The following is a 22,485-nucleotide window of genomic DNA, read 5'->3' on the forward strand; positions in this document are numbered from 1 at the left end:
CGTATTCCTCACTCAAACTCACAATCTACCTTTATGACACGCACAGATGTTAATGTAGACTTGGCGGAAACACAAGTCATCTTTTCCAACTCTTCCATACAGGTTAGCTTTAAAGTCAAATTGTTACCCTAACCTACATTATTTGGTCAGTTCAATAATAAACAAATAATACATTAACTATCTATATATTTATCTAGCTATCACGCTATCTATCTAGCTCTATCATACATCTGTCTATTTTTATCTATCTATCTATCTATCTATCTATCTATCTATCTATCTATCTATCTATCTATCTATCTATCTGTAGTCTTCCATCCATCTGCTAATACTCCATCTTCCTATCCATCCATTCATAAATCCATCCATCCACCAATTACTCTACTTTCCTATTAAATGTAAACTTTTGGTTGTTGTTAACCTATACAAGGTTTACGTTAATAGGGTTTCATTTTAATTCTTCAATAGCACCCAACAGACACAACATCAATGACAAAACCAGAAAACGTAAAAGCAGATTATGAAGAGCAGTCTGTATTGTCTTTCAAGCCAAGGGTTTCAATCACACTCTAAAGTTTCATACTGAGCCAGCTGCCGCTCCCAAACAATTTATATCCATTTCCACCCCTCTGTGGGTTTGCAGCCGTTTCCCCCCGAAATGTCAAAGTCGGTTTAGTGCATTACACTTTGCTGAATAAATCGGAGGTGAATTCTGTGCTAAAAGTGAAAATTTGATTTGCTAAAAGGAGCTCCAGGCAACTATTAATCAATATCTCTAGAGTGACAAAGCTGTGATAGGCATACAACATTCATTTGGAGAGATGGGGGAGGGAAACAGCTGGATTTTGGTGGTGGTGGTGGTGGTGGGGGTGTATTGTGACAGAATCAGGCAGCCGTTGATCAGATAGTTCAAGCAGGGTCTTTACATTGAAGTAACCCACTCATGTCCTGTCACATTAGCTGACATTTGTTAATCATATGGGATTCTGGGCGAAGATCAATGGAGTCCCATTTACTCAGAGACTCAGTTGATCAAAATTAGGCTAAAGAAATATGTTAGCATAATAACAGAACAAATCAGATTTAGAATATGCAGCAGACATTATCCACATGTTTTGCATTAAATAAAATATAAAAAGACGAATATATTTTATTATATAACATTATGACTTGAGCATCCTCATCAAGTATAGTGATAATAAACCATTTACATTAGGTTTATAACTTGATTTTTGTGAAGCTTTGTGTACAAAAGAAAAAAACAAAAAACAAAAAACTGCTCATAGTAGCAAATCAAATTTGCTGAAGTCATTATTCTACGTCAGGCTAGAAAAAGGAAGAATCTTACAACACAGCTACATAGACATTTTTCCGCTCAACAATTTGACAAATGTGTATAATGCTATTTTTTGGTCCTCATCATGGCATCAATGAAAAGTGAAAGAATATCTAAACTCAAAAACAAAAATGAATATATATTGCAGTTTACCACTTGCAGCTGCATTACTTTTTCTTTTGTCAAGCTAAGAACATTCTCAACAAGTAGAGTAAATAACCCATAATACGAGAGCTGTCTGGTGTCTGAGAGTCCTCAGCACCACAACCCTGAAATCAAATTGTATAGATTGGTAGAGGTGGGACTTTAAAGGTGCCAACATATGTAAGTATATAAAAATATACATATTGTTACCCTACATCAAAAAAGCATAAATACCACGTAATATACCTATAACTATTTAGTTATAGGTACATTATGTGGTATTTATCCTTTTTTATGGAGGGTAATTATTATATATTTTTTTAAACTTTAGTTGTTGTCTATGCAGCTTATGCAAAGTCTCCTGAAGAAGCTATAGCCTGGTGAAACATGTAGAGAGGAAGCTGGTGCACCATCACTGTAAAAGCCATTTGGATAATCCTTGTTTGGTTTATATGATATTTTTAAAATTGTAATGCTGATAATAAAATTTATATTTTTATATACTTACATGGGTTGGCACCTCTTACATCCTGTATCTACCAATTCTATGAGGTAAATATCTGTTGACCTTGCCACCAATGCCATATCCTTGTCACTTCCTGTCACCCCACATATCTATATTTTTCTTGTGTAAATTAATGATCCCACCAATCCACTATGTAATGGAGAGAAACAAATTTGGAAGTCCAGTGACAAGGAAGATAGTCACCGGCATTCCAAAAATGTATTTACACATAATGTCATAGATCAAATAGCCAACTTTTCAGGGTCTCACTGGGTCCCCTTCCCCTGAACAAGTCAGTGACATTCAATATACTGACATACTAGATAAATATAGCATCCCCACCCTATGTAACTTCATAATGACCTCACAATCCTTCCAAAATAAACAGGGTCTCCATGTTATTGATTCGGCATGATGACATCTGTAACAGTCACTACAAGCTCCCCTCTGAATCACATTTGGTCCAGTGCCTTCAGGATTGTGCAGCTCCATGCAAAACCAATGTAAAATGTCTAGTCCAGCCTCTGTAATAACCATGGCTCCCTCCATGTATACAGTGGATAAAGGGGCACCAGAAGTTTGCTTTTCGCAAGGTTGCGACGTGAAAAAAGGAAAGGATCCTGAACAAAGAGAAACGATGCATCCCCATCTAAGGATTTGAACATTTTTCTTTTTGGGCTTATATCAATTTAAAGCATCTGCCATGTTGTTGACAATACAAAAGCAGGGGGAGGTGACCTGCAACTGGAGGAATAGGCAGAGTCTCTGCTATTGTAATAAAACAGCTACCATATCCCTCCCCTACATTACCTGTGCCCACAAAATCTTAAAATGTTGGGAGGAATCCTTGTTCCAATGACTGCATCAGCAATAACAGACGTTCCAACAGCAAGGACTTGTGCTCAACCAATCAAAACGTGCACTTAGAAAACCTTCTGTTGAGTAAAATCAAGAACATTGTCCTTCGATAAAGATTGCACTACAGCAGTAATGTTTCATAAAGCATTAAATAAGCGCTAAAATATTCAAAACCCTCTTCAGTTGGTTTCATAATAAAAAAACATATTCTAAAGTAATGTGGTTTTCCTGAAGTCATAAAAACAATGGGGTTGTTCGGATTGTGTCGAAATATTGCAGAGACTGTTAAATCTACTGAAGTGTAATTGTTGTAACAAATTGAGAAACTGGCCATTTTTGGGCTGGATTTATTTCAATTAATGTTTTACATGGAAGGGTTTTTTTCCTCCCCCTCACCTGATGTGAGGAAAGTTGATTTCAGCTGCCTACTTAGTATTTTTTCAAGCATGGAATTGTTTGAAAGAACATTCTGTTGCGTTATCTTCGTGTTATAAAGAGCTTAATGTTTCCTGCCTTCATTTAGGACCAAGGGACATTGCACATCTCTCTGAATGTCAATTAGACACTTACAATGTGAGAGTGGCGCAAGGAGACATTCCAAAATCGTGAACTGGTTTCCATCAAATTTTTCTTATCCTCTGACATATTAATCTCTCATGGAAGTTCACTAATTTAACTCTTTTACAAATTGATGGTCAGTAGGAAATTTGCCAGCCTTGTTGGGCTGTAGAAAAACATTCCGATTCTAAGTAACCAAATTCATTGTGTTCTGTGACCCAGCTCACTCTGGCATCTTGCTCCTCTTTACCCAATAGGGGTGACTGTATTATACACTATATTGTCAAAAGTATTGTGCTGCCTGCCTTTACATGTTCATGAACTTTAATGGCATCCCAGTCTTAGTCTGTAGGGTTCAAAATTGAGTTGGGCAACCCATTGCAGCTAGAACAGCTTCAACTCTTCTGGGAAGGCTATCCACAAGGTTTAGGAGTGTGTCTATGGGAATGTTTGACTATTCTTCCATGTCTTTATGGACCTTGCTTTGTGGACTAGCACACAGTCATCTTGAAACAGGAAGGGGGCCATCCCCAAACTGTTCCCGCAAATTTGGGAGCATGAAATTGTCCAAAATGTCTTGGTATGCTGATGCCTTAAGAGTTCTCGTCACTGGAACTAAGGGGCCAAGCCCAACCCCTAAAAAAACAACCCCACACCATTACCCCTCTCCACCAAATGATTTGGACCAGTGCACAAAGCAAGGTCCATAAAGACATGGATGAGTGAGTTTGGGGTGGAGGAAATTAACTGATTAAGACTGGCATACCATTAAAGTTCATGAGCGTGTAAAGGCAGCAATCCAGTGGTCCCCCCCCCCCCCAATCCATGCCCCCTGCCCCTAATCTACATGCAGGATGCATGGATTCCAGTGAGTTTTTGTTTTTGTTTTGTTTTTTAGAAGCACATGATTAGAGCCTAATTGGCTTCAAAAAAGGGTGGGCACTGAGCACAGATCACTGCGCCCCTGAGCCCACCTAGTTGTGTGACAGTAGCGAATAAATTGTACTATTCGCTATTGTCTTCCTGATATTCCTCCTGGCCAATCAGGAAGTGGATCCTGAGACCCGTTACTCTATTGGCCGCCTGAGGAGGAGGAGGGAGGAGATGCAGGGGAAGCCACTGCCCACGACCTATATGGAGCAAGTGCGGGGCTGGTGACCGACCGACCGACCAACCGGGGGGGCTACCTGTGACCCGACCGACTGGGGGGGTTGGAAGCAGGTGGATTGCTGCCACCCCCCAATAAATATACCACCAGCTGCCCCCCGCAGTCGTCCCATTACTTTTGACAATGTAGTGTTTGTAAATTAGGCCACATTTGGAAGGGTCAGATTTGTGCTCTTTTTACATGTAGTGATGTCACTAGCAGTCAATTTAGGCTCATTTGCATTATCTCATAGAGCAGAACAAGTGAGCAATTCAGAAGAGAAAGACAGTTCAGGTTTTGTTTTAGGTACTCTATACTTTTCTTGTATAGAGTACCTACATTACTGTTAAGGCGGAACTAAACTGTATCTGAGTATTACAAACCAAAAATACAGTTTAATTCATCTAAAAAAATAAATAAAGCAAACTCGCCTATCCTTCCATTTCTTCATGCTTTATTTTGTTGAGTGATCACTTTGGAAAACCCCCCACTAGCATTTCCTATATTCTAAGCTTTTTTTAAATCGTCTACCGAGTCATACAGTACATACAAGAAACTATCAATTTACAAAGCTCATGCCAGCCCAGAGACAAAGAGAATCCACAGCATAAATGCATAACAATGAGACAGCCGTGGCAAAAATATTCCAAAAAAATCACCTTATAGTGAGAAAAGAAAATAGCATGTCACTGGGGCATCCTGAAGTTCGACAGTATGGAAGGACCATAGATGTTTGAGAAAATATATAAAGAAAACAAGTATTACATGACTACAGCAAAAGACAAAACAGGGGAAAAAAACAAACCAATAGAGACATCGGGTATGATGGAAGGCAAACTAGAGGAAAAAAAGAGCTAGGAGAAAGGGAAAAAAATAAAATAAAAAGCTGTTGATCCGGCCAGAAATTAAGTAATCGCCTAAAATCCAGTACACTCTGGGGAATTTACTAAAGGGGAGGAGCAAGGGAATTTTCACTTAGCTTAGAGAATGAGGTGAAAATTCATTTTGCAAATTCCCAATCAAATTTAAGAAAAAAGAAATCTATTGGATTGATTGGATGATAAAAGTCAACAGAGCTTCACCTCATTTACTAAGCTAAGAGAAATTTCCCTTGCAAAGTGAAAGGCCTATTTGCCTTTAGTTAATAAACCCATTTGTATCTGCTGCACTCAAATCCTGAGCACTGGTGTCAGCCCTGCACAGTTCACTTATGTAATATACAGAACATCTCTCCCCAGCGTTATAGAGAAGAAGAGAGGGAGAGCTGTAGTTCTAACACACATCTTGTTCTAGGATGACGTCCCCACTCCTACCATTGATACGTTATCAGGCCTGCTGATAAGGCAGTACAGACAGCCCTCCTGTACTGGGCCCCATTAGTTCAAAAGGGGGGCTGGGACACCTGCTGAGCAGGGTGGCCGGCTGTACTGTTTTATTGAAGACACTGAGCTTCTGTCTCCCCGTGGAGCGCTTCCAGCTTCTCCTCCTCTCCCTCCCTCCGACTGCAGTACAGGGGGATTGGTTCTAGCACATGTGCCCCTTCCATCTGCTGTCTGGGCCCCCCTATGTGTCCTTTTCCCCCGCAGCGCTGTGGGCTTCCCTCCTTTCCTGCTGGTAGCTGCTGCAGGTACACTGGGGGATGTTTCAGTATGGAGAGATGAGAAACATATGTCATTTAGTGGCCCCTTCCTTTCCTGAATGAACACAGTTAGCGATTGGTACCAATCACTCCTGTGTTCATGCAGCACCGAAGCATTGTAAACTATGTTCACTATGCTTCAGCTTATGAATGAACAGGAAGCCTCCCAGCGCTCTTTCTATAATGGTGATTTTACAAGTCTAGGACAGTAAGTATATGCATAATTACATATTTTTAATAAAACATGATTATGACATAAATGGCAGGACATATAACATAACCTGGTGTGGAAGAATATTCTCCATGATAAAATTCCCTATAGGACTATATAACATGTTGGGTCTAAAATATGTCACATTAAAAGCATGGTAGACCATCTGTAGGACATGGTGCATCTGTGTAAGACTGACGCGTTTCGTAGGACAATGCCGTCTCTTCGCTACTTATGTACATTTGTATTTCTATAGAATGACGCTGCATCAGCCCCTGAAGTGTCAGCATTGTCCCAAGAAATGTGTTGGGTTTACACAGATGCACCATGTCGTAAAGATGGTCTACCATGATTTTAATGTGATATATTTAGACCCAACATGTTATATAGTCCTATAGGGAATTCTATCATGGAGAATATTCTTCCACACCATGTTATGCTATGTGTCCTGCTGTTTATGTCATAATCATGTTTTATTAAAAATGTGTAATTATGCATGTAAATACTGTCATAGACTTGTAAAATCATCATTGTAGAAGGAACAAATAAATATATGTTTAACCACTTGCCACCAGCCATATAGCAAAATGACGGCGGCAAAGTAGTTTTAATATCCTGACCGGACGTCTTCAGGATGTCTCTAATGGAGACTCTTTACCACGTGATCAGCCGTGTCCGATCACGGCTGTTCACAATGTGAACAGGAAGAGCGGTTGATCGTCTTTTCCTCACTCACGTCTGACGCGAGTAGAGGAGAGCCGATCGGCTGCTCCTCTGACAGGGGGGTCTGTGCTGATCGATTATCAGTGCAGCCCCCCGAGGATGCCCAAACTGGATCACCAGGGACACCACTAGGACCACCAGGGATGTCACCAACAGGTATGCCACCCTAGACCACCAGGGATGCCAATCAGTGCCCACAATGGATGCCAATCAGTGCCTATAATGGATGCCAATCAGTGCCCACAATGGGCACCACTGTTTGGCAGGCATGATTGTTTGTCACTGATTGGCATCCATCAGTACCATACATTACAGTACATCAGTGCCACCTATCAGTTCCCTACCATGCCCATCCATGCCACCTATCAGTGCCCAATCCGTTCCACCTATCAGTGCCACATATGTGTACCCATCAGTGCTGCATATCAGTTCTGCATATCAGTGCCCCATTGGTGCTGCATATTAGTGCCCATCATCAGTGCCCAACAATTCCACCTCATCAGTGCCACCTCATTGGTGCCACCTCATCGGTGCTGCCTTATCAGTGCCTCTTAGTGCAGCCCCATTGGTGCCCATCAGTGAAGGAGAAAACTTACTTATTTGTAAAGTTTTTGTAACCGAAACAAAAAAAATATTTTTTCAAAATTTTCGTATTTTTTTTATTTGTTTAGCAGAAAATAAAAACTGCAGAGGTGATCAAATACCACCAAAAGAAAGCTCCATTTGTGGGAACAAAATGATAAAAATATAGTTTGAGTACAGTGTAGCATGACCGCGCAATTGTCATTTAAAGTGCGACAGCGCTGAAAGCTGAAAATTGGTCTGGGCAGGAAGGTGTATAAGTGCCCAGTATTGAAGGGTATTGAAGGGGTTAATAATTATTCATTGTCCAATAATATGCCGGCTGTATAATCACTTCCATTAGAAGACGCACACACAGCTTAAAACTGTGGAAAGACCATATAACTTGTCAATGGTCCACTTTCACAGTGTCTATGATATTATCCCAGGTGAACGCACGGTATATATAGTCACTGGATTAACAAATCAGGAAGTGGCTTCCATATCTAAGCACCTTCCGCATTTCTGCTAACAAAGTTACATCTAAATATTTTAATCTGACATGAATCACAGCGATGTATCATTGTGACAGGCAGCTAATCCCCTCAACACACCGCCGCGTGAAACCCAGCCTCAACCTTTGACTCGGCCTCCCATGGGCCGTCAGACCTTTCTGACTAAAAAGGGACGACTGCGGAAACAGGGGGGGAGAGAGAGAGAAAGAATGGAGTTTTCACAGACCTCCATATCTACATAAAGGAGATTAGAGGAGACAGCATTCCATTTTACAACTCAATCATATTGTGTTAGCATGCGCTTATCCAAGCACGGACAAAATTGAAAGAGAAATATAAAAAAAGGGCTTGGGTAGATAGGAAACAGAACGACGAGGCATGAGCTGTTCCCGAGGATATAAAAGGATGCTGATGGCGGGGTACTGTCATTCTTAAAAAGGGCTATTAGTGCGCCGTCATCCGTTCTTGTGTCCTTATGCTTCTCTAAGTAAAGTCAAACATTTCACTAATGCTATTGTAAGGTGCTCCATCCCCAAGATAAGGGCCGTTCGTGCTTCACAACAAAATACATACCATTTATTTGATTTATCAATGCAGCAAGGCTAATTCTATTTGCTGATAAAAGGCGGTCGGATATGTATTTTTTCCTCTTTGCATTTACCTTCTCTGTCTTTCTTTCAGTTTGTGATCTGGATATAAAATGATAACATAAGTAAAAGCAGCCTCCACAGTGTCTGCTTGAATTTAACTACTAGCATCATCGTATGTGAGATTTGGAATTTATTTTCTGTTCGGATTTAAATCATTGAACTGGAATTAAGCCCCTTTCACACTCACAGGTTGGCGCTGATGTGCAATAAAATGTGATTTTTTTTTTTTTAATGCGTGTTAAGGTAAAGTGAATAACGCTCCTCACACAGTAGATACTGATGGATGTGTATTGCGACACGTTCCAAAACACATACACAAATGGGTTACTTTAATGTGCCATGGCTTGAGCATGCAGCAATATAAGATGCAAAGGGGCCTTCCATATGAACATTTTCCTAGCCTAAGATTGTAAATGAAGTAGTAACTCCATAATCTGCTCCATCAACTGATTCAAATGCATTCCTTCTTCCCCCAAAATACACAACCGGGTCAGTATATTGAAAGACAGATCAACTAGGTTTGATCGTGTTTGGGACCCTTTGCTTAAATATCTCCAACACTCGGATGCTTGAAGAGTGCAGATCATGGCAGTGGGCTCTTTGATGGACCTCTTGGGCTATTTTCCCTCCCCCTGTTTTCTTTCTCCCCTTTCTCTTTTCTAACTTACACTTATGGTTTCCATATTTGCTATTTGGTAAGGAGTTTTTGCAAGTATTAAAGATCTATATTTACTGGCGGATGGGTTATGGAGATGCTGAGCTATTTTCTTTTTTTAAGTCCCCTGCATGGGCTTTCCAAGCACCCTGATAGGGTGGTTCATCTCAGTCTAACAGACAAGTTTTTGTGTCTAACTATTGATAACTATTACTAACTATTAACTATTACTACTAACTATTGATTGTAGTTGATATGACGATACATTATTTTGCTTTTAATGTCTGCCATTGATATACTGATATTACCCACATGCGTTGTGGGACTTTATTTTATCTCTATCTTGATATTATTGTTTGGATACAAGTTGTATACTCTCTCGCTTTCAAACAACTTCAGTAAAAATATTGAAATAGAAAATGCACAGCCCGAACAGTACTGTTACTGATATGCAAATGTTGACTTTTGGTCAATAGTTAGTAGCCAACCCTCTTCTCCATGTGTAACCATTCCCTTTGCGCGCTGTCATATTTATAGAGGAGTGGCACACAACTGTCAAAGGATGAGCAGAGGTATATTTGATGTACAGGCAATGATTGACAGATTGGCTTCACTTTTTCAATGCTGAGTGAGAGGCAAGATGGTGCCACCCAACATGGGAATAACTTGACCCTTAAACACAGTTTTGTTCAAAGAGAATGAACAGGTAAATTGTTTATAAGCTGCACATGTAGCTGTCATTTCTGTAAACACTGAAAATATGGGTTGTTTTAAACTAAAGTCAGTTGATAAAGGATACATGTTGATAGTAGGGTATGAATTATGGCAACAAATTTCCAGTTAGGACCATATAGTTGGCAGGGGGCTATAAACACTATAGATTTACAATTTCATATGCATTACATCAGCTTGAAGCTGAATGTCCTGGGTGTTTTAAACTACCAGTCAGGTGGCACAAGCAAACAATGGGTGGATCCAAACCATTGATGGATCTACCCAAAGCCAACAACAATATGCTATATACAATCATTTTAAACTGGGGATAAGTGACGTCCAAAGTATCATGTTATCTACCATGCTTTCCTGGTGAATGGGATAGACACATTAGCTTCATGGAGTGGCAGCTGCTTTAAAATAAATATAGCTTTTTTTTTTTTTTTTTTTTTTTATGGTTTCATATAATGTTTACTTGTATAACCATATTGGGTAATGTCTTAATTTGGAAAGTCTACCTGGAGTTCAATTTTGACTGCTATGCATGCTGTCAGAATTCCAATGATTGCCCTATAGTGATTCTATTATTATTATTTTAATTATCATTTGTCCTTTTAAGCCTTATGTACTGTCTATTGATGTTGGCTGTCAGTGTTTTATTCTTTAATGGAAGGTATACAAGCTGAAGCTACCAGTCACATATCTTGTGGTGTCAATCATGAGATATGTCAGACTGGTTCCACCCTGCTCCCTCGTCACTCGTGAGTAGTCTGGAATCTCTCTCTATGCCCATCACATTTGCCCTTTAGCATGTCGAGACCCCTCTGCAATTTGATTTTTGTCATCTGTGGCTAAATAGTTCAAAGCACAGATTATATCACTGACCTTCCCTTATCGAAAAGCGCACAAAAGAATTGTCCTCTTTCTCTACTTAGTCTCTTAACATAAATGGGGTCAAATGGGCAACAGCCGTTTCCAAGGCTACTCTGCCGGATGGGAAGATTCCTTTATTTCCCATGAAACCAACTTAGAAATCTATTGCTATTTTTACAGGATTTTGTTAGAAAGTGAATATCTTTGATGTCTGATTGAGTAAGCAAATGTCCGTATTTCTCACAGTTTCTATTCTTTTGTTGGGACGTGTTCTCTTCATGCATCAACTTCTTACTGAAAAATATTTTATACATATATTGGGGGTAAGGGTGTAACCATATAGCTAGAACAGGCCATTTGACTCTTATGGAATTCAAAAAAATTCAGCTTCTGATGCATCTAACATAATTCTTAGCAGTTAGACCAAGCTTAAAGTGCCACACACATGGGCCAAATATTTAGCGGTATTGGCAAGTTGAATAGAAACTGGCCAACATTAAGCCCATGTGTATGGCAGCCAGTCCAATCTCCGGCTTCTGTCAAAGGGGCATGATCGAAAAAGGTCTGCCAATCAGCATCCTATCAGCACTCTCAGCCAATGGCGTGTTCTTCAGAACACTCACCGGGGGAGATCATTATACTAACACTGGATTGTTAGTACAGTGGATCCTCCTGAGCGCTTCAGTTTATTTTTTATTTCAGCCCATTGGGTTAAACAAAAAAAAATACCAGGCTTTAAAATGATAAATATCTCACATTGGCCTATAAGAATGGCTAAGTAATGGCCCCAATGTAACATCAGAAAAAGTAGGATAATTTAATTGGCTCTATATATTCATATGTATTTGGAGAAACTGAATACAACAGGCGCTATATATGGCTGCTTCTCAGCATGTCATAGCTGACAGTGGTGGGAGGTATAGACAGAGTTTGGCTTTTCTTGATGATCCATCATCAAAAAAGCAGGTTTGGCACAAACATAAAATTGTTCTTGATGTTTGGTTTAGGAGTTCAGCTTACAGCCATTGGGTAGTATTAGAAAAATATGTACAAATAAGTAAATCAAACCATAATTTGGCGGCTAAGTTAACGTTTGTGTCACATGATGCAGTGCAGAAACTCCAAAAATGCAAAAACTGCTAATCAGAGGGATTGTACTATAAGTAGACCTATAGGAAGGCATTACCTGGACTATGTGGTTTAGCAACCCTTGCAATGAGCTGACCATGTGAATGTATATAGTCTCCTTCTTCTCAGCAGAATTTGGGGCTATAACAATATTGTCCATGTTTCTGCCCAGACACTGGGTCAATCAATTGCCATGGGGTTTATTGGGTAGGACAGCCAGAGCACACAACATTTGGCTTCACTCACTCATCAGAAAAGGATGCATGGGCTTGCCAAATTTCTCTTTGCACATTAAGCCCGGGGGGGGGGGGGTGATTGTGGGTCAGACTAATGTAGGCTTAAAGGTAGCAAGGTTAAATCCAGTCCACCAGCTGACACGTTGTGCTACAACCTTGCTGTACATATATCAATTTATAATCAGCACCTTTGTATAATCAGAGAACTTGATTGAAACCTATTGGCAGACCAGTTGCAGTTCTTATTTTGTGCACTTCGATAAGTATAAGGTCCTTATTAACAGGACAACTGTGCCTTATGTTTAATAGAAACATTTGAGTCTGATGCCCAATCATCAATAGGAATCTTTGAAAACCCCCAACCATCTAACCTATGTTGTCTGTGTGTATCTTTATAAAATATAGCGGATGATAAACAATGGCAGGACCAAACCTAGATTAAAGTCATGTATATTCCTAATAGGTATATAATTCTAGAGGAAACTGGTGGGGTCAAAGGTGTCTGAAAAAGAAGATTAAGGGACTTCTTATTAGATAATCTGGAGAAAGGATTAACTGAAAAAATGCCTTGCTGAAACATAATCCATAGACCATAGTGTTTCATACTGTTCTGCTTCAGAATACCGGCACACAGATTTTCCAGGTTGATGTAAGTCTAACGAAGTGTACCCGTCATTGGCACAACCCAACACACTGAAGTTATAAATGCACATGCACTGACTATCACTAAGTATATTTTACCATAGTTTATATATATATATATATATATATATATATATACATATATACACATATACACATATATACACATATACACATATATACACACATATATATATATATATATATATATATATATATATATATAGATATATATATAGATAGATAGATATATATATAGATATAGATAGATAGATAGATAGATAGATAGATAGATAGATAGATAGATAGATAGATAGATATTTCCTGATACCTAAGGATATACTGTTGATGAGAAATTTCTAAAAGTGTGAGTATTGGCAAACAGCAGGCTCCATGCATTTCTAAAAGCCTTTCTTGGGAATGATAGTAATTTTTTTCAGAATACACCACAGACCCAGATTGGCTCTGAATGGCCATGTGAAGCTCAGTGTAGTAAACTGATCTATATATGTTGCATGTTTGTAAAGAAGACAAAAAGAGGGGCATAATTGTATATTGAATTTCTCATAAAAGATACATACAGGGGTCCCCCCCCCCCAAATGGGAACAAGTAAAAGTTAAGGTGGGGGAGAAAATGTTGAATTTCATTGAGGGTTTTTTTTTTATATTATTTTTCATTACTATGTGGATTATAACTGTATTATAGTTGTAATGCTGATTTTCTTCAGGAGGACACCTTGGCCAGCTGGCTGTTAAAAAAGCAGGTAAGGTTCCCATAATGCCAATCTGTGTGTCACAATTGTTTTTTGGCATTTTTGGGTGCCCTTTGCCTAAAAATCTGGCACTTGAAATCCTTGTATCAGTATAGTGGGAAAGCAACCATTATGGGGACACATGCCCTCAGGGCTGGTTTTCTGGCATAGTATTGCTTAAAGAAAATAAAAAATGAATGATAGTACAGTATTTTTTTCAGTTAAAGTGGAAGTAAACTCCCCTATCATTTTCAGCCAAGGAAGCTGCCATCTTTGCCTCTGTTTAATCTTCAACGGCTATGGTGCTGCACATGTGATTCGTTATTACAACAGCCATTGGATGGTTTGATAGTTTGGCTGAGAGCACAGCCAATGTGCAGTTAGCATTCCCGGCATGGCTTTTTTTTTAACTGTTTAAATCGATAGGTTTACTTCCACTTTAAGATCTAACATATAGATGATGCTGGGTAGTACAACAAGGGGAAGAATTACTAATTTAAACTTCTACATCTTACATATTTAATTTAACTTTTTAATAGAGTTTAGTGGTCCTAGGCGTAGAGATACCGAAAGAACCTAAATATATCTTGATATCAGCATTCTGTGATCCCAACACACAGCAGCACTCAGGGTTCTGCTACTGTGCACAGTGCTGTCAGTCTAACACTGTGACATGCTTATGGGAGGAGAGAGCACAGCAATAAATTCAACGGTGCTCCTGCTCCTTCAATGTCCAATCACAAGCTGGAATAAGTCCCAGACCAGGCTGTACTGCTCAACTGCTCTTCAAGGAGGTCCAAGACCCCACTATGCTGTCTGACAGTGGTACCTGGATCCCATGACTGTCTGAACGATGTTAAAAATCCTTTGGCAATTAAAATAGTTAATATGTAACCATTTAACTGTGTATTCAGCTGTTTGCCTGGAGTTCACCTTTAAGTCCAAATCTCTTGATTTAAAAGAACTTTCCTTGCAGGCTTGAAGAGTTAAATCCATGCGGCGTATACCTGCATTGATTTCGGATGGGAAAATAGGGCTAAATACTGTAACTGGACTGCAATTTAAACAGCGGGAGATCCATAGAGATAAATATTTATCGAGTTGGACGTCGTGTCGGAAAATATACATCTCTCCTGCACCGTTACGTGCTCCAGCCACCGCATCCGCCTTTAAACAAAGGCAATGTGACTAGCCAAAGCAATCTAATGGCTTTCTGTGCACTCAAGCCGGGGAAGCTGATTTCAACTGGGCGCTCTACCTGGTCTGTCTGTGTCTTGTTCTATCAGAGCTGCACACACTAATCAAACTGAACGCCGGCTCAGAGCTCCTGCTTTGTGTGTGACTTTGAGCGTGATTATTCCATTTACATTTCCAGGTTGCAGGTAGCAAGATAAAGCCCAAACTCACCTCTTTAACCAGCCGCAGCTTAATTTGGGCGCTTTATTAGAAAAACAGTGTACGGGCAAAGTAGCCGGCGAGCTATAATACAGACTGATGTTTAAATTAGTTTACAATTTGCCTGGCTTCATCTAGTGGTAAGTCCGAACAAAGCCATTCCTGAGATGTCAGCTGCGCTCCTAACCGCTGTAACAAATTGTTGCCCAAACGCTGCACACCTAATGACTTCAAATTAGCTCCACTGCTATATTGCCTGACAGTTCGTTACGACTGTTAGCAACATAGCTGGCGTATCATGACCAATAAATTGGTTTCAGTTGGGGCTGGGAAAGGGACTTCCATCAATTTCATTAAAGAAATTACTGTAGCATCCAACGCATAAAGACAAACTAGTTTAGGGAGGCAGACAGAAGTTAAGCGCAGCAGAAACACATTGCTCAAACTATTGAACGTGCTCACCACTTAGGAGAACATCTGAATTTAGTTTTAGCTGAAATCTGGAATGTTTGCAACTATTGGCACAGATTCAAACTGATGTTGAAATTTTCTGCTACTTTGGTATACAGTGCGATAGATTTAATGAAATTCTGTACCCAGATTTTTAATTTTAGCAGCAATCTTCCCATATGATAAGCATTTAACATATTTAAGCATGTTATTTACCCTTAGAAAGCTCCCTTGTGTAGACATCTAAAAGCCCTGAGACTGCTGCTGGATATTTGATATTGACAGCAACAGGTAAGGCAACGCTACAACCCTCACTGTGATCCAAAACTCTGGGCTGAGTGCTCAGGCAGAAAGGCCAGAAAGGCTTCCGTCAACCTCAATGTTGAATGAATATGAAGAAAGGCCGGCACTTCAGTATGTCAGCATAAACAGACTTCCTTTAATGCAAAACCACAAAATACAGCCGAATAAACAGCCAACGCATTTCAGCTGTTTATAATTTTGATTAAGGCCTAATGGCTGAAACAAATTGGGTGCTTATTTGGCTGTATTTTACAGTTTTGCATTAAAGGAAGTCAGTTTATGCTGACACACTGGAGTTCCGGCTTTTCTTCGTATTTATACATCTTTGATATTTTGGGGTTAATTTGCTAAAGGCAAACAGGCTGTGCACTTTGCAAAGTGCAGTTGCCCTCTTTAAGTGCACTTGCTTTCAGAGCTTAGTATATGAGCAGATGCTTTGCTGACTTCCATTGTCTAATCATGTGCAAGCAAAAATGCATTTTTTTATTTTCCTTGCAAATGATTGGGTATTCTTTGCAAAGTGAAAATTTAACTATGCTACTAAGCTCTGGAGACACTGCACTTGCAGAGTGCAACTGTACTCTGCAAAGTACACGGTATATTTGCCTTTAGTAAATCAACCCCATTGCCAGCATTCCCTGCAGATTTAAAGCTGTCACTCAAGTAACACTCTATAGAATCCCCTATGCCCTGTACACACGGTCGGAAATTCAGATGGAAAAGGTCCAATCATGTTATGTTGTTGGAAAATCTGATCGTGTGTGGGCTCTATCGGACTTTTTCCGTCGGAAATTCCACCGGAAAAAATTTGAGCACAGGATCTAAAATTTTCCGACAAAAAAATCAGATCTGACTTTTTCCGATCGTTTGTAGAGAATTCCGACGGACAAAGTGTCACGCATGCTCAAATCAAATTAAGAGACCAAAGCTATTGGCTACTAGCCTCTACGTAGTCCCGTTGTATGCAACGAACGTCACCACATTCCTAATGATCGGATTTTCCGACAACTTTGTCTGACCATGTGTCGGACAAAATGTGTCTGAAAAAATCCAATGGATTTTGTGGTTGGAATTTCCGATCGTGTGTACAAGGCATTACTCCTCTCCTTACTGCTACAATAAAGGCTACATAGAGAAGAGAGGGGAGGGATGGAGGAGGTGGGCCACAGCGGATAGTAAATATATTCTCCCAAGAGAGGAGAGGGATTTGACATGCCAAAGGGTAGAGGACTGTGCTAGGGAATCAACACTTGGCGTGTAAATGGAGTGTAAATTCCCGAAAAGGTTTATAGGGACATTGTTTAGGGAAAGGAAAAAATACTGGACGTAAGTACTTATAATACTTGATTTTTTTCTGCTTTTACCTGTAATTTTCTAAGTTGGTGACAGGGTCTCTTTAAAGCAGCAATTAAGTTTAGAAAAATTAAACGTGTGTATTTTGCCAATAGTTGAATGAGGGGGTCCAAAAATTGTTCTTGCACATGGGCCCTTTGGTAAATGCACTGGGAAGAGCTTTTAATGGTAGATGCTTTTGTTAATAGAGTTCCACTTGTACACTATATGAGCTCTTAACACTATGGCTCTGTTCCCACCTGAGCGTGGGTGGAATCGCATGATTCTGTCTGCCATTCCAGAATCGTGCAAAAACACGGGATGCGTTTGCGATGCCATTATTTCTTAGTGGCACCCATATGTGGGGCGATTTTGATGCGATTGTTGAGCCACAAAATGCACTAAAATTGTGGCAAAAATTGCAACACCAAACGCTCCTGGCTCTGTGCCAAGATTTTCTACATGAGCTTCTTTGGAGCATTTTTGGAGTGGAGGGTGGCCTATTCAAACAAATGATGCAGCTATAAGACTCTCCACAAAAAAATGAAAAGTAAAAAAAAAATGTGGTGTAGCAGCTGTCGCTGCATTACGCTCAGGTGTGAATGGAGCCTTAGGCCTCATGAATTTATGCTCCATACATGCTGGATTTTTCCAGAACATGTAAGAGCATTTATGCACGTATGGCGTTGAGCATAAATGCATTCTGCTATCATGCTCATATGCTCCTCTTTAAATGCAGCTTTGATGAGTTTTTAAATTAGTGTCACTTTAACCCCTAAAATCCCCTGAAACTGAATACTTACCTTACTAGGACAAAAAAATATTCTGCAGCTAACATAGCAGCACCAACATCTCAGCAACAAAATGAAATTATTCGCTCATACTTTCTTTTAACCACTTCCCGACCAGCGCACGACGATGTACGTCGACAGCATGGCACGGGCAGGCATATTGGCGTACATGTACGTCCAATATTCGTTGCCGCCGTGCCATCGGGAGCGCGCCGCCGGCGGCGCGCTCCCGCACTGGTCGGGACCTCCGTGAGTCCGCTCGCGGGACCCGCGAACTCGATCGCCGCGGGCATCCCCGCGATCGTCTCACGGAGCGGCGGAATGGAGGAAATGCTGTATAAACAACATTTTCTCATTCTGCCTAGCAACTAGTGACGCTGATCTCTGCTCCATGTGATTGGAGCAGAGATCAGTGTACACTAAATGAAAGCCCAACCCCCCCACAGTTAGTAACACACCCCTAGGAACACTTAACCCCTACACTGCCACCCACAGGTTAACCCTTTCACTGCCAGTGTCATTTACACAGGAATCACTGCATTTATATAGCAGTGATTACTGTATAAATGACAATGGTCCCAAAAATGTGTCAAAAATGTCCGATGGGTCCCCGACAATGTCGCAGTCACAATAAAAATCGCAGATCGCCGCCATTACTAGTAAAAAAAAAAATAATAAAAAATTATTAATAAAAATGCTATAAAACTATCCCTATTTTGTAAACGCTATAACTTTTGCGCAAACCAATCAATAATCGCTTATTGCGATTTTTTTTACCAAAAATATGTAGAAGAATACGTATCGGCCTAAATTGAGGGAAAAAAATGTTTTTTTATATATTTTTGGGGGATATTTATTATAACAAAAAGTAAAAAATAATGCGTTTTTTTCAAAATTGTCGCTCTATTTTTGTTTATAGCGCAAAAAATAAAAACCGCAGAGGTGATCAAATACCACCAAAAGAAAGCTCTATTTGTGGGAAAAAAAGGACGTCAATTTTGTTTGGGAGCCACGTCGCACGACCGCGCAATTGTCAGTTAAAGCGACGCAGTGCCGAATCGCAAAAAGTGGTCTGGTCTTTGACCAGCAAATTGGTCCGGTCTGAAAGTGGTTAATAAATAACCTAATTAAAGCTTAGCCGCCCTTTAAAATAATCAGTCATTGGCTGTTCTTCAATTCTATACACTCACAACACTCCCAAGGCTTAGAATGAAAAATGATTTTACAGGATTGTAAACTCTTAGCTTCGAACTAATAAACACCTCTTCAGTCTTTGGAAAGTGCGCTCCGGCAATCCACACCAAACAAACAATTCCCCGTATTATTTTCAGAAAATATTATGTCATGTTTATATTACAATATATCCGGCTCGCTACTTCATTTCCCCGAGCGCGAGTATTGAGTAAGTATTTATTGAGTGACTGCTCAGGTAGAGTGATGGGGCTATTGTACGAAGCATGTTCCTGCCCACAAATCCCAATAAAGCTTTTATTTCTTTCACTCCCTCGTGATTGCTTTAGAGGAGTGAGGCAGCCGAGGTGACAGATTTGCAGGATGGAAGGAAATTCCTTAAGTTTTGGTGCTGCTTGTGAAATATTATTGTACAATAAAAGAGCAAAGTTGTTTAATAGAGAATTGGGAGCTGCCAGCTGCTGCTCGAAGGGTTCTGCTGTAGTCACGGACATATATTCTCAGCCCATTCCACTGAACCTCTTTTAAGAAAAAATGTAGCAGGATTTGTAGAACGGTTTTAACCAAGAATTTATAAGCCAGTGAAACATTAGTTGGTGTAACTGGTTAAAGGCACACATCAATCAGACACAGACATATTTAATTTTTCTCCCATCATTCATCTTGTACAGCTAGCTATCATGCATAGAAAGCTAAACCTCATCACCGTTTTTTTTCAGAACTTCAAAAGCTTTATTGCCACTTGAGTACCTACACAGCAAACCAAAGCACAAGGCTCTCTGCCAAGCCATGCTCCTACTCCTTTGATACATTTCACTCTAAATGGGGTTTAGTCAATAGTCATTGGCCTCTATGAGTATGCCCAGGGATTTTTTTTTCCAGTGGGAATGCAGTTCGGGCACCTCCAGCACTGAATGTATGCAATGGCAAGGGGTGCTGGTGTGTGATGGAGGGTCTACTGATGCTGGCTGCTGGGGTATCTATTGTTGCTGGAGGGGATCTATTGTTGCCTGACAATCTATTGTTGCTGGTGGAGGATCTTTTGTTACTGGGGGTCAATTGTTGCTGGAAGTGATCTCCTGTTTAGGGAAGGGTCTCCTGAAGCTGGCTGCTTGGAGATCTGTTGTTGCTGCTGGGTGTTTATTGTTGCTGGGGGGATCTAGTTTATTGCTTTTCTTGTTATCATTACCAAATTCCATACAAATTACTTAGCACTACAAAATTATTCTTGGTTCCATATTCTCTAAAAGGGGCCGTACTGGGAGCTGGGTAGGGGGTGGAAGCAAGGGTCGTGCTCATAGGTGGATGGGGACGGAACCAAGGATCAATGCTCGGAGGTGGGTAGGGACAGAGACAGGAAGTGACCTAGAAGGGGGGAGTTCCTGCACCTATTCTCTGAGAAAAAAAAGCCCTGACCACACCCCATTCGAGGTGAAACACATTGGAGGAGTAAGAGCAAAGTCTGGTGAAGAGCTATCCGCTTAGGTTTGCTGTATATGTACTCAAGTAGCAATAACACTTTTTGAAGTTTTGAAAAACAAATGAGACAAAGATGTGTCTTTCGTAATTTTAAATCAAGGAAGAACAGGCCATACTGAGTCACCACCCAGGGTCAGTGAGCGAGCCAAGAGCCAAAAGAATGGTGGGAGCAGAATCCTTTGTGTACAGTCTGGCTATCATGCTTTCTAAATTCAGATGCTTGCTGGTATACCTTAAGCCTAGTACACACAATGAGATTATCAGATGAATAATCGTCCATTTTTTTTTTTTTTTGTATGCTAGTCTCCATATCGAAAACGAATAGGTTCCTAAAGTGTGAAAATTCTCGTACAACAGACTAAAAATTCACAAGTGAGGTAATGTATTTGCATTGTATTTTCGGATAAATACTGTACTGATTAAACAATAATCGTACGATCTGGTATCGTACAAGAACAATTTCAGTGTTTGTCCTTTTGGAAAATTTCGGATGGAAGCTGTGTACTAATGATCAGATTATTATATGATCGCTTTGAAAGAGTTATTTTTTTGTATGATATTCTGATTGTATGTACATTGCTTAAGCTCTAAATAGGGCCCTGAACCTGAAACTGAGTCTTTTCTTGGTTCCACTGCTGGACTTTCTATGCGCTTGCTAGAGCCTCAAACACACATACTAGAAGAGGTGAGGGAGAACCAGCAGGGTATCCTGTGACAAGAAGGTGCAGTGCCTCACAGGCTTTACAAGAAATACTGTACAGTATGGCTTTGCTTGATTTTAGAAAACCACGATTGAGATAATTAGAGGAGAATTTCTGATTTGGACACAGGTGTCAATGTTTTTTATTCAAGCCACTGATTGACTTTACTTGTTGCCCACTGAAACCTTGTCTTAAAAGTACTTGCTCCCTTTATTTGCCATTCATCATCAATCATCATCATCATCATCATCAATGACTGTGCTGTCCATGCAGAGGATTCCAATCAGTTTGCTCTCCTCAATACCATGATTCCCTTCTCGATACCATACTGAGGACTGCAGAACTGTTTAGCTTTCAGAATTGGATGGATAAAAATATAAATTCTTTGACACTGAAAGTAATTCATTTATATGTATTTAATCTGTATATTTAGATGTTTGCCTGGGGGTGAGCCTCAACAATGATTGTGGCTTCCCCAAAATTTTCTAACAAGGAAAGTAAATATTATTAATGAAAAAAATCAAGATGTTCCTGACAGCATATGGCTGCACTACTATACCAATCTAACAGTAGAGATTAAAAACACAAAAAATAGCAATGGTGACAAGTTCTCTGTAAGAATATGAACTGTGAAGGCTTAAAAAAAATAAATAAATACATATATCTATATATAGATATATACATCTATATCTATCTATGTGCTCCCCCAAAGCTAAAAGCAATGGGTATTTTGCAATGGAAGGGGGAGCAGCTAGGGAGCATTGTGAAAGACAGCATACGGTGACAGGATCTCAAAGTATTGGGTAAAGTCTGGTGGGCCATGCCAACCCCTTATATGTCTTGGATATTCCAACAAAAATATCCCCCTGCTATAATACTCAACACTTTCTGTTCACCTGGGAGTTTTGGATGTTCCCACCCATCTTTGTGTGTCCCTCCTGTTACCTTCTACTCAATAAAAATAAACAGAGAAGCCACTCATAATGGCCTTAACAA

At 40.0% G+C, this 22,485-nt stretch overlaps 1 protein-coding gene across 7 annotated transcripts in view; it reads right to left on the minus strand.

Moving 5' to 3' along the window:
• ESRRG (estrogen related receptor gamma) overlaps positions 1–22,485 on the minus strand; it is a 1,080,228-nt gene that overhangs the window by 53,627 nt on the left and 1,004,116 nt on the right. The gene's annotated exons all lie outside the window — the stretch shown is intronic.

This window comes from Lithobates pipiens, unplaced genomic scaffold (genome assembly GCF_037356315.1).
Source record: "Lithobates pipiens isolate NorthernLeopardFrog02 unplaced genomic scaffold, aLitPip1_a1.2 Scaffold_18, whole genome shotgun sequence".
Lineage (NCBI taxonomy): Eukaryota > Metazoa > Chordata > Amphibia > Anura > Ranidae > Lithobates > Lithobates pipiens.